General features: G+C 43.3%; 1 protein-coding gene and 2 long non-coding RNA genes across 4 annotated transcripts in view; 2 read left to right on the top strand and 1 right to left on the bottom strand.

Moving 5' to 3' along the window:
* ACSL3 (acyl-CoA synthetase long chain family member 3) overlaps positions 1-12,479 on the bottom strand; it is a 62,281-nt gene extending 49,802 nt beyond the window's left edge. For both annotated transcript variants that reach the window (XM_053390019.1, XM_053390017.1), the window contains exon 1: positions 12,329-12,479. The gene's annotated coding sequence lies outside the window, so the exon portion shown is untranslated. The remainder of the gene's footprint in view (positions 1-12,328) is intronic.
* On the top strand, positions 1,384-5,715 carry LOC128414573 (uncharacterized). Its single transcript, XR_008330688.1, has 2 exons — positions 1,384-1,447; positions 5,611-5,715. It is a non-coding gene; the product is annotated as an uncharacterized LOC128414573 (long non-coding RNA).
* LOC128414572 (uncharacterized) lies at positions 8,595-11,117 on the top strand. The gene is made up of 2 exons (XR_008330687.1): positions 8,595-8,975; positions 10,825-11,117. It is a non-coding gene; the product is annotated as an uncharacterized LOC128414572 (long non-coding RNA).
* Positions 12,480-12,947: the final 468 nt, after the last annotated feature.

The following is a 12,947-nucleotide window of genomic DNA, read 5'->3' as shown; positions in this document are numbered from 1 at the left end:
TGGAAAGCACCCCTCTTTGGGGGGAGGCAGCTCAGAGACCAGGGACGGGCAGCTGCTCAGAGGACTCCCAAAGAGAGGGGAGAGTAGAGGAGGCTATGGGAAAACTCCCCAAGGGAGGGTGTTCAAAAATGGGTGAGAGGCTGCCAGCTCTGCAGGCAAGTGGTGACATAACTGGGCTCCTGAGCCCCACAGGGGTGACACAGAAAGAATGTAGCTGGTCAAGTTGGTGGACTCACAAAGGTTGAAAATGTCTGACATAATCTATAACTCACTAGCATAGCTATCTTACCTCTAGAATTGACCACACACACAAATGTTCTCCCTCTTATCCCGAGTAATTATACCATACTGTATTGTAAATTAGAACAAACCCTTCCAATATAAAAGGCTAGTACTTCCACAGGGTCTTGAGCCCCAGCACTGCTCACTTTAGAAAACAATTCCTGGTCAGATGCCTGTAGAGGATTTCACAAGAGCAGGATGATTTTCACCCTTTGTTAGTCAATTGCTACCTAAAACCCAGAAGTATATTATCTACATTAAAGATAGTGTTTTGTGATTTAGCATAGCCTTGTAAATTAAGCCCACAAAGCTTACTCCCCTGCAAAAAAAATATTGTAAGCCCCCTCCTCTGCAGCTAGTATGGAAATGTAAACTTAGTGGCCTCTTAGCAGGCTAGTGAAAACAAAACAAAAAGCTTGCCTTCTATTAGAAAGAAAAGCAGAGGGCGTCCCTCCTGTGTTGAATGTGGAAGAGAAGGAGTTTTCCATCCTTTGCCATTAACGTGGTATCCAAGTGGAGTGCGGCAAGAGTACTCACCTGCATAGAATTCCTCATCACTCACAGCTACCTGGCAAGTTGTTAAATACAAGACTGATTTAATGGCCACAAACACATTAGTCATCCCTTAAGTGGTTTTAAGAGAACTATTTTATGCACTGGGGCATAAGAACAATCTATGGCAATTCATTCCAAAGATGAACTCTGCATTGAGAGAATTGAAAAGCCACAGCTTAAAGCTGGCAATCAAAATTATATATACCTCAGATGAATAATATATAGAGAGAGAAAAGGTAAAGGACCCCTGGACGGTTAAGTCCAGTCAAAGGTGACTATGGGGTTGCGGCGCTCATCTTGCTTTTCAGGCTGAGGGAGCCGGCATTTGTCCACAGACAGCTTTCCGCATCATGTGGCCAGCATGACTAAACCACTTCCGGTGCAATGGGACATAGTGACGAGTGCCAGAGCCCATGGAAACGCTGTTTACCTTCCTGCCGCAGTGATACCTATTTATCTACTTGCACTGGTGTGCTTTTGAACTGCTAGGTTGGCAGAAGCTGGGACCAAGCAACGGGAGCTCACCCCATCGTGTGGATTTGAACCACCAACCTTCCGATCAGCAAGCCCAAGAGGCTCAGTGGTTTCCAGGTGTCTCACACTATCTGAGGTACGGCAATCAGAAGTGTAAGGTCCATAAAGATAACAACATAGACTTTATGAAGTAGTTTAAGACTGACCGTTTAGCTAGCAGCATCTCACTTAGTTGTGCAACACAATGACTGTGCATGACCCTTTTTTTGTAACTGTTTCAGAGATTGGGAAAGGATAGGAGAGAAATTCCACAACCCAGGGCACACTGAGGATTGAAAGCATATTACAAGAATCCAGCACTTTCCTCAGTACACTGAATCTTGCAGGGGGTGGGGTTATCTCCAATAGCAGACAACAGAAATAGCAGAGCAACAGAGAATAGGAATTGTTCATGCAGTCATTGATAGTGAAGACTAGGCAAGCAAGCAGGAGCATCTTTTGCCTGGGCTATAAAATAACTGCATCACAGAAGGCAGCAAAGGAGGAGGAAAGGAGGAAATAGTGGCTTCTTCATGGCTCATGTGCTGTCCCTATTATGTACTGTTACTTAGTGGTAGGTTTCGGGTTGAATTAGCAAGGGGCTGGTATTGATTGATGCTTTATCGTGTCAATGTAACTTGCTGAATATCTCTTACTATTAACTAGTAGTCACAATCCAAATTGCACAACTCAGGCACTGCAGCCAACTGTGATAATCACAAACCAGAAGCCAAGGAAGCAATCAGTACATGTATGGGGAGAGGTAGTCTCCAAGGAATCTTTCTTTTAACATGTGGAGTTTCCTTCTGCTAGTTGTGCTTTTGGTATAAATTGCCTTATGCCAAATCAGACCACTGGTCCAGCTTGCTTATGGTCTGCATTCTCAACAATGACTGGCAATAGGTCTCTGGAGTTTCAAGACAAAGTTTTTTCCCAGCCCTGCCTGGAGATACCAGGAACTGAACTTGGAATCCTTTCCATGCAAAACATGTGCTCTACCACTGAGCTACAGTCATTCATATGTTAAACACTTATTAACTGAATGTTGGATAATTTGTTACAAAGTACCCAAAAAAATCCAGCTTTTGTTTTGGTAGCCTGTACCTGAGAAGTGAAGTTAATTTGGCCTGGAGAGAATCTCCATTAAAGTAACTCAGTCAGAGCACATTCAAGAGATACACCACCTCCTGTGAAATCAATTGATTTCTTCACTGTGAATCTTTCTAAACACTTCTAAATTGAAAGTTAAAGAAAAGAACAACAGACACCTTCTAAACATGTGAAGCCAAGATGCAAATACCTAAAATCTTACTTCTTTCCCCACAATAGCTAATCTGGTAGTTTCAAAGGCCCAAGGCTCCCACCAGAAAACCCACAAAATAAATTAATCCCTTTCCTTCTACTCATTAGGACAGCAGAATAAAGATGCACTTGTAGGAGCCATACCTCAGATATTTAGGATAAGCTTCCTGTCTGGCACCATTTTAAAACTTTTAACACCCAATTACTACCAGGAATACAACATTTGTAGTCTTTTTTATTTTAATATTTAAGCCCAACTTGAGCATAAAACATGTTTTCCACCTTAGCAACTAGGAATCTTTGGAACCCACTACAGAAATGTTACTTTCCACACAGTAGCACATACACATCACTGTCCTTGTCTCTTTTTTACCCTCTACTACTTCTCACTTCAGAAGTCTCCATACTACCACCCCAACAAACTCCAACATATGAGAAATAAAGGCAGATATGAAATCTCGCTCCTCTCTTCCCTGGCAAGCAAGTCCATTGGCTAGCCAAAGCCTTCGTTTTCCCTCTTGCCTTCTCTACCAGCCCCAAGCCATCTACTTCACCCACTTTCTGCTCCATAGGGCAGAATGCCCCTTCTCTTTTAGCTCTTTACTCTGTCATCCCAGTCTCTGTGTCTCAGCCTTTCTCTCCCTGCTCCTTTTATCTTGCGCTTTCAAGCCCCAAATTGGGTCCCTTCCTCTTGAGGGAAAAACTGCCCTTTTCCTGTGCTAAATCTCTCATTCTATTCTGCTCACTTTGTGATCACAGACTACTGCTTTACGGCAGGTGGGCATAATTTGGGGAAATCATGCTTGTGGACTAAATCTGAACCCCTGCTGGGTGAAGTTTGGCCTGCAGACTCTAGTCTAGAGGTTCACCACCCCTGTTCTACTCAGTATCAGTTTTCCTTCCAATATCAACTTCAGCCAAATCTCCTTCATCCAACATAACACTCCACTTTCCCTAACCAATTTTACTGCATCCTAGGTTTTCTATGTTCCAAGGCATGCTTTTCAATATAATTAATTATAGTCTTTTATTGGTTTTTAATGCAACCTATTTTTAACACACACACAGCTTCATAAACTTTTTTTTAGTAAGAATGCTTATTTTCTTTTTGATAAAATAAAATGGTCTTTTTTTCTTCTTCTTTTTTTGCTATCCTTGTTGACATTTGAGGTGCCAAATTCTGGAGTGCATTCAGGTCTCAATGTCAAAAGAGCCTTTAAAAATGTGAGCAGGGGTGTATGTTACAACTTCAGGCTTGCAGGCACACTTGAGGAAGTCCTCAAGGCATTTGTTCTGTATTTTCAGAAACATAAGTAACCCTCAAATGTTACAGTAAGATGTGGTCAGTATATAGTGCTAATTCATTGCTGTACGATGCCAAGCAGCCCCAACACTTTCATCTTTTGTAATTCCCACCGAATTCATTTATCCAATGAGATCAAAAAGTTGCTTAGGCTTTGCATCATGTGTGCATGGTTAAGAAACAATGAAAACCTTTATTACTAAGCCTTTCAAACATAAGAAGAGAGATAACATTCCTTACTATAGATACAACAGATGTCCTTTGTCTACAGAATTAGAGCATCATTGTGACTAAGTACCACTTGGTAGTTGACTAAGATTAATTGGATAAACAGAAGACTATAGTCACCAGCTCTAGATACCCAGACATGTTGCCTTCAATAATGACCAAGCTGCAGGTAGGGGAGATGTGAGATGCAAACTTATCCAGTCTACAAGAGCAAAGACTAAGTCCCTGGTGTTTACTGAGGTGATACACCATGACTATACCACTTCAGACTGCAGATTCAGCTTTCATAACTGAATAATAATAATAATAATAATAATAATAATACAACGACAACTATAATAAATCAAATTTGCATGCCGCCCTTCATCCATAGATCTCAGGGCATTTCACAGTGTAAAACCTGAATATTGCACCCACTTCTACAAATAAAATATTAGACTATCAGGAGTAAGCTTTCTCTGACATTTTCTATCTCGAGGATTTCATACAGTAAAGCATTCAATTATGCAAGTGGTACAGTTCAGATACAAGTTTGTCACAAAATGAGTACTAGATCTTGGTGAACTAGCAGTAAGATGCACAAACTACAAATATTTGGGCGAAGGAGCTTCTCTTTTAATGCAGTTTTCCTAAATACCTTAGGAGTTCCTGCCAGCAGTAGAGGCCCCTTCTGTCCCTCCCCTCACTTCTGATTTTGGCAAACCATAAACGAAACATGTAATTTTCGCCTTTCTTCCCTTATTAGCAAAATGCAATGCCATCATTTTGTTGAAGGACTTGCTAGAAGGTGCTTTAGACCTTGGATACAAGAAAAAATGTAATTTGATTTAAGTTTAGTGTGTTTAATCTCTGAAGTATCTACAAGCGATCTACAAGTATCTACAAGTGATTACTTAGGACAGCAAGTGGACTAGGTTTCAATGCTAATCAAGACAGCAAATACCCCAAATCATGAACTCTATGTTGATAAAGCAGAGTAGCTAGCCTATCTTTAAGGCTATTGGGTAGTATTCAACTAAGCTTTACGCAGAGGAGACCCACTGCAATTAATGGATCTAACTTAGTCATGTTCATTCATTTTAATCCATCTACTCCAATTAAGTTGAATACCACCCATTGTTAGCTCATCAGGCTCAGGCCCTCCATGAACACTGGAACACATAGAACACATAGAAAAAGGTGGTCTGGGATAAGTGTACCCACATTTTTAATGTTTTCTCACTGAAACTACATCTTTGTTGACCCCTCTGCATAAGTCATCTTTTCTAACACACTCAAGTTATCCAGACAAAAATTAATTAACTGTCTAGAAGTCATTTGGTAATTAATTAATTAATTAATTAATTAAAATAATTATAATATACTCCAGGGCAAAGAATATAAGTTCCATGCAGCCACATCCTAAATGCCTGTTTTGATATTCACAGGTATACAGACAGACCATCAGAAACTTCTCCAAGACACTACAGGGAACTTTAGAAGATAAGTTCTCAAAAGGCCCACATCTCATCTGTAAAAATCTCATTTCTTCCTGCCTGCTTGCTACACGTTAGACTCATGCTACAGATTATACAGGGGGAAATAAGACGTATCTGTGCCAGTTGGTAGTAACTATGCCATTATATTTTAATCAACTGATTAAGGGAGGCATAGGCAAACTCCAGCCCTCCAGATGTTTGGGACTACAATTCCCATCATCCCTGACCACTGGTCCTGTTAGCCAGGGATAATAGGAATTGTAGTCCCAAACATCTGGAGGGCCAGAGTTTGCCTATGCCTAGATTAAGGAGTTCTAGCTTAAGGTCATATATATCATTTTTATACAATACCATCTATGTACATAAGATGCCCCCCAAAAGTCACCTACAATTACAATGATTCAATTTCAAGAATAAAGTTTGAATTATAAAATAGTCTAATTGCTGCATTGAAATTTATTTTCTAAGGCAAGTCACACAAGCAAGATGTTCACCCTGTACTGTTAGTGAAGCATTCTATAAAAATGCACAAAAAATAGCAAACCTTTTACTGTGGTACCTCCGGTTATGAACTTAATTCGTTCTGGAGGTCTGTTCTTAAGCTGAAACTGTTCATAACCCGAGGAGCGCTTTCACTAATGGTGCCTCGTGCTGCTGCTGCGCTGCTGGCGCATGACTTCCGCTCGCATCCTGGGGAAAGTTTGCAACCAGGAGCATCTACTTCCGGGTTAGCAGAGCTCGTAACCTGAAGTGTTAGCAAGGAGGACGGTACGTAACACGAGGTTCCACTGTACTGTTTAAATATGCATTTCTTGCACTCTACATTCTTTCACATGTGAGAATTAGGGTAAAGTCACACATTGCAAAGCAAAAAAGCCATGTTTGCCATGGCAAATCCTAGCAAAACATATATTGTCTTATACATCAGAACCTTGGTGGTTCTAGGAAGCCTTAGTAGCTTCTTCAATAAGGAAAGCAGAAATAGGAACTAAGGCAGGCATAGGCAAACTCGACCATCCAGATGTTTTAGGACTACAACTCCAATCTTCCCTAGCTAACAGGACCAGTGGTCAGGGGTGATGGGAGTTGTAGTCCCAAAACATCTGGAGAGCAGAGTTTGTCTATGCCTGGGCTAAGGTTTCTTGCACAGTACCTGGCTCACACAAATGGTCTCCTCCTACAGAGAACAGCCAAAGAGCTACAAGGTACCTCTAAAAGTCATGTGAGGCCACAGTGAAGGCTGGCAGGTCTGACTAGAGCTCCACACGACATTTATGACTATATTAAGATAATAGTAAACCATGGTTTATCATTATATGAGTAAGAGGGTCAGGGTCATGCACTGTCCCCTTCTCTTTGCTGCAACCACAAGATCGGAAGTTTTCACTTCTGTTTTTAAACTAACTGTGATTTATCATTATGCACAAACCCAGACAAAGTGATTTTTGACCATAGTTTTTTGTTTGTTTCTATAACGCAGATTTAATCACAGTTCAGGGTGCAGGTACAACACCAGACTGCTATTAATTGACACTTTTAATCTCATTGTGGCCCTACCAGACAGGGAGGGAGATGGGTATCAGCCAATATTCACACACATACTGGTAAACCATAGTTTAATGTTACATCTTAACCGGGCCAATATGTGCCAACAAATATTTCCCAAATTCCGCAAAACACACTGGGGTTCCTTCACAAACAAGATGATGATGTTTTAAACATTTGTTATAAGCAATTGCCCTTATTAATGAAGCCTTTGCAATATGCTCACAAAACATTTCCACCATCAAAGCTTTTCCTACTGGGTTAAACTGAAGGACAGGCCCCATGCATAAATTGTGGTACCATTATGAACATGATGCAGCAGACATAGCACTGGGATAAGCAATTTGTGGTATACATAGAAAAGCATTTCCATGATGAAATGTGCCCACATGCAGGTGATAGCAGAGAAATAAACACCATATTACACCACCCTCTATAGGTAATAGTTCTGTGGTATAGCACCTACAAATTTAAGAAACTCAGTTTGCCTCCCAGAGTATGCAATTTTATTCTGAAAAAAGATAGCTTTGTATGTTTCATCATCTCTGGTGTGAACTCCTATAAAGAAGAAAGTGCCTACCCACTACTAGTAAAAAAAAGGTAAAAGTAAAGGATCCCTGGACGGTTAAGTCCAGTCAAAGGCAACTATGGGGTTGCGGCGCTCATCTCCATTCAGGCTGAGGGAGCCGGCGTTTGTCCACTGACAGCTTTCCAGGTCAAGTGGCCAGCATGACTAAACCACTTCTGGTGCAACGGGACACCATGACAGAAGCCAGAGCGCATGGAAACGCTGTTTACCTTCCTGCTGCAGCGGTACCTATTTATCTAATTGCACTGGTGTGCTTTTGAACTGCAAGGTTGGCAGAAGCTGGGACAGAGCAACAGGAGCTCATACCATCCTGCGGATTCAAACTGCGAGCCTTGCAATCAGCAAGCCCAAGCAGCTCAGTGGATTAGACCACAGTGCCACCCGTGTCTCTTTTTGTCATGCTAATGCTTGCTGTTTAATGTACTGCTCTGAGCTTTAGAAATTTCCACATACCATCCATACATTTATGGTGAATGCCCTTTCCTGCTCATCCAGACACATGCTGTAGGGCACCATTGCCTACACTTATCTCTATTATTACGTTTACTTCAACAACAGATAACACACCTGGTACGCCTCAATATGCTTGCGGAACACTGCCAAACCATGACACAACCACTAATCACAAAAAATTCACCTGTGTAATAGAAACCTCAGTGTGCCACCAGAAGAGCAAGATTGAGGCAGTTTTGTATAATTACCTCTCCAGGCCCAGCAGGAGGAGAGTACTGCTAAACTGGGCCCAAAGCCAGCAGAGTTTGGACTCTGAACTTTCATTTTAAAATAAAATAAAAAAACAAGTCTTTAGCCTTTACGAACCAAGAGTTATGAAGCAAGACATGCAGACACCCCTCTTAACAACTGCTTTGTGAGCCATCAGCCTATTCCTGCTTTTCAGTGCTTCTAGCCAATTTTTGAAACAACAGATGTGACAGACAAGTGCTAGAGAAAAATATTAGAGTCACACATCCACCAGGGAAGACCCTCAAAACCAGGAAGACCCTGGTTCATTTTGAAGCTGACTTTGGGTCTTCCTTCAGATGTGTGTGATTATTATTTTTTCTGGATTCAGATAACAGAAGAGAATGCATGGTTCATTCTGAAGCTGTCCCCCACCCTTCTTTTCTTGCAGAGTTGTGATTGCTGCCCAGTGAAAACAACTGCTACTGCAAGGCAGAAGGTAGAAACAAGGACTTTATACTCTTGCATTCAGGTTTAAATATTTGCAAAACAATCATTGAGTGTACGAACATTTTAATTCCCTGCAATGAAAATAATATCATTATTAGTATATCCATTTGGGGGGCAGAGGGAATAGAGTAACAGCTCTGAAGTGTAGCCCAACCCTGGCATGTTGGGGGGGGTGTTTATTGGTTATACAGTGGTACCTCGGTTTAAAAACAGTCCTGTTTATGAACTATTCAGTTTACGAACTCCACAAAACCGGAAGTAGTGTCCTGATTTGCAAACTTTACTTCGGTCTAAGAACGGAAGCCGAATGGTGGAAGGGCACCGGCAATGGGAGGCCTCATTAGGGAAAGCATTCCTCGGTTTAAGAACGGTTTTGGTTTAAGAACGGACTTCCGGAATGGATTAAGTTTGTAAACTGAGATACAACTATAGTAGCAACATGGAGACTGTTTCCACACTTATGAGGGGATAAAGAAATTCTCCAGGGGGAATGTTGCTGCTGATATAAATGCTAAAATGGGTATAGCTATGTAAAAGGTTCATGTCTTTCTTCATAACTCTTGGTGAGGGACAAAGTACAAGCTACATACAGTGCACTAGGCCAAGAAAATCCTGTTGACATCCCTGGTTCTGGCAATCCAGAAAAAGAAAAAGTAATAGCGTTACCACTGAACTATGCTACATGGTCTGTCTGTTTATTTTTCTTTACACAAATGTTTTATTTTAATATAAATACATCTGAACTCCCATATTATGGAGAGGTAGCTTGACAATGAATAGTCAGCTATCAAAGAAACAACCTAAACAAAGCCTATCAGTTATGTAGTGAAATCTCATGATTTTAAGAGCCCTACTTTTGCCCATTTGAAATTAGTAACTGCAATTACCTATCTACAAGATCCAGTGAGTACACAAAAGGCTTGAATTATTCAAAATGCCATAATTATGTCCTGAAATGAAAATGAGGGGGGGAAGCTACCCAGAAATATGGCTTACATGGAAAAATTGCAGGAATTTTTTGAAGCCACATCCTGTACTTACCGTATTTTTTGCACCATAACACTCACTTTTTTCCTCCTAAAAAGTAAGGGGAAATGTCTGTGCATGTTATGGAGGGAATGCCTACGGGTGGCATGCCTACGGATTTTCCTCCTCTAAAAACTACGTGCGTGTTATGGTCGAGTGCGTGTTATAGAGCGAAAAATACGGTATGTTTTACCAATACAGTAGACCCTCAACTTGTGTGAGAGTTATGTTCCGGGGATTGTGCCTAAAGCCAAAATCACGCATAGTCAAAACCCATTGTGTTCAATGGTAGGTGGAATCACCAGTCATTTTTCCCAGAACCCTGCCCATTTTTAATTTTATTTTTTAATGTTTTGCCACATGCATAAAGCTGAATACGCACAAATTAAATGCGCGCAAGTTGCAGGCTTACCGTAACAGTTGATATTTAATTAACCCTAGTAAGATTTCAATGTAGCTTAATGATTAATCATGTATCAGTGTAGTTCAATCAATTAGCATCTTCAAAACAAAGAACCACCTCTCCAACTCTGATGAAAGAATCTAGTATCATGTCAGAAGTGCAACATTACAGGTTGGCCTCTACTCTACACTGTTGATACAAACTCAGTGCATACCTCATCAGCCAGTATGAATACAATCATGTTAGCTGTGATCCTCTAGTTACAATGCTCATTTCAATTTCTCATTATCAACTTTTCAGAATCAGTTTATAAGCAGTGTTTTAAGCTGCAGCCAACTATGTCTGACTGGGAGGCTACATTTTTCATCCTCCACACTAACACTATTGTATATCTTTCCCTGCTCTTTAGAATCAGAAAGGGAAACAAAAACCAGGAGATGTCTCCATGAGAGGTTGCTGCAACCCAACAGAGAGGACAGATCTGTGAGAGATCAGAATCTTGTAGGTAACACTAGCCAATCCCTACCAACTTCACTGTTAACAAGCCGAACCAATCCATAACAGCTTGAGTCTACAGCTTCCCTAAACACCCAGAACACACTTAATATGAATGGATGCCAGGTTGCAGCCTCATCTGCACTTCTTGGCAACATGTTATGCACCCCAGCAATGTGTATCAATGAACATGCATATTTGGAACAGGATTTGAGTGAAAGTTGTCTTCATATACATGGGGGGGGGGGCGGCGGTCCACCTAACCTAACCCAATTACAGAACGCTAACCATGTCTACTGAGAAGCAAGTCCTATTGAATTTATTTATGTGTACCCCAAGTTAAGAGGAGTTAGGATTATAGCCTTATAATCCTTTTGTACATGGCAAAAGGAAAAGCAGTGTAAAAGTGGGTTTTCCCTCCTCTTCCCATGCTTGTTTATACATTTTCTGTACACCAACCAGTATCAAATTGTTGTTATATGTGCATTTGGAAGAGCTTCCTAACATACTAAAAGAGAACTGGAGTCCTAGCCATTCCACTATCTTTACGCAAGCGGAGAATTAGCACTGTAATTCTAGCTGGCACGAAGTGACAGAGCCCTCAGAACTGTGTGTGCACATGCACCCGAGTATTGTTTACAGGAGTGTAGGCTCTACTGCTCTTGATTTTTTTCATCCTAGCTGAGAGTATAAGAAAGGTCTTTTCTAGGCAATCCTAAACCTAAATCATATTAGGGTCTAAATTCCACTGTACACAAGGGAGCCTCCTGCATAGGACGGCCCTGCGGACACAAGCTCACCGCCTCCTTATTTATCAGCGGACTCTTGTTCCAGGCGACGGATCTGCACGTGTGAAAAAGCCGCTGCCTTTCCGGCGCACCGAGCACGACTTTGCACACCCACCCGGGGCACGGCAGAGACGTGCCTGGAAGGCGGGACGTCCTAGTAAGTACATGCCGCGGCGCAACCCAGGGCACGTCTGCTCGGAAGCAAAACCCTCGGAGGGGGAAAAGCATGCGCGCAGCTGCCACCTCCGCGGGCCTCAACCGAGCAAAAAATAAAAAATAAGAAGCGAAAGTGCCGACGTGTAGCTCGGTGTGAAGTTACTCGGGATTTAATCGGAATGAAATCGGGTGGTCCCGAAGCCAGCAGGCCTAGTGCCACGAAGCGCCCACCCCCGGCCCCTTCCCCACGTGCACCTCCGGGCCCGTGGCCGCCTCCCCGTCCCTATCCTGTGGGCCCCGATCCCGCGTTTCCCTCCCCTTGAGAAGAGACCCTGTTCGTCAGCCAGCGGCTGAGAAGACCCCCCCCCCCGCCTGAGACCCTCCTGCCTCGCCGCCGCCGCCTCTGACCCGCCGGCCCGCTAAGCTGGGCTCGCCCTCGCCCGCCCGCCCACCGGCTCCCCAGCCCTGACTCACCGCCGCGGCCGGAACAGGGGGAAGCCGGCGAAGGGATCTGCGCGTGTGCCGAGGGTCGCCTCGGCCCGCCGCGCTGTGTAGCTCCAGCTTCGGGGGGCGGGCCCAACCCCCTCGGAGCCAATGAGCGGCGCCCAGGCCGCGGAGATGCCCCGCCACCGCCTCCTTTCTCTCTCTCTCGCTCGCCGACCCCTCCCTCCCTTCCTTCCGCTCCGAGCTGGCGCACCTCACAATCGCCACCGCCGCCGAGGAGCATCCTCATTCCATATGCCTCGGCGGAGGATCCTCATTGGCTGGCGAGGGGTGGCGCGCGAGGGGCTGGCGCTGCCGCGTTCTAAAACGGCTGTGTCTGCGAGGAGGGTTGCGCGAGGGAGCTGCGCGAAGGGTTACTATCGGTCACCGCCGGGCCTGGGGTTACGGGAGCCGCTGGCGGGCCGCTGGTGAATGACACAAGAGACCCATTAACAGCTGCTGCTGGGGGAAAGTAGGCTCCGAGTGCAATATTATATATATCTTGTCTTTGCATTGCAAATAAACACGACACTCTCGTGGGCTTATCGGCTCTTGCATTAGTAGTAGTAGCAGCAGCAGCGTTACTTTCGTCATCGTCATGTGTTGCTCC

The sequence above is a fragment of the Podarcis raffonei genome, chromosome 5 (genome assembly GCF_027172205.1).
Source record: "Podarcis raffonei isolate rPodRaf1 chromosome 5, rPodRaf1.pri, whole genome shotgun sequence".
In the NCBI taxonomy this organism is placed as follows: domain Eukaryota; kingdom Metazoa; phylum Chordata; class Lepidosauria; order Squamata; family Lacertidae; genus Podarcis; species Podarcis raffonei.
Note: the sequence above shows the minus strand (reverse complement) of the source record. Positions and strands in the feature narration are given on the sequence as shown.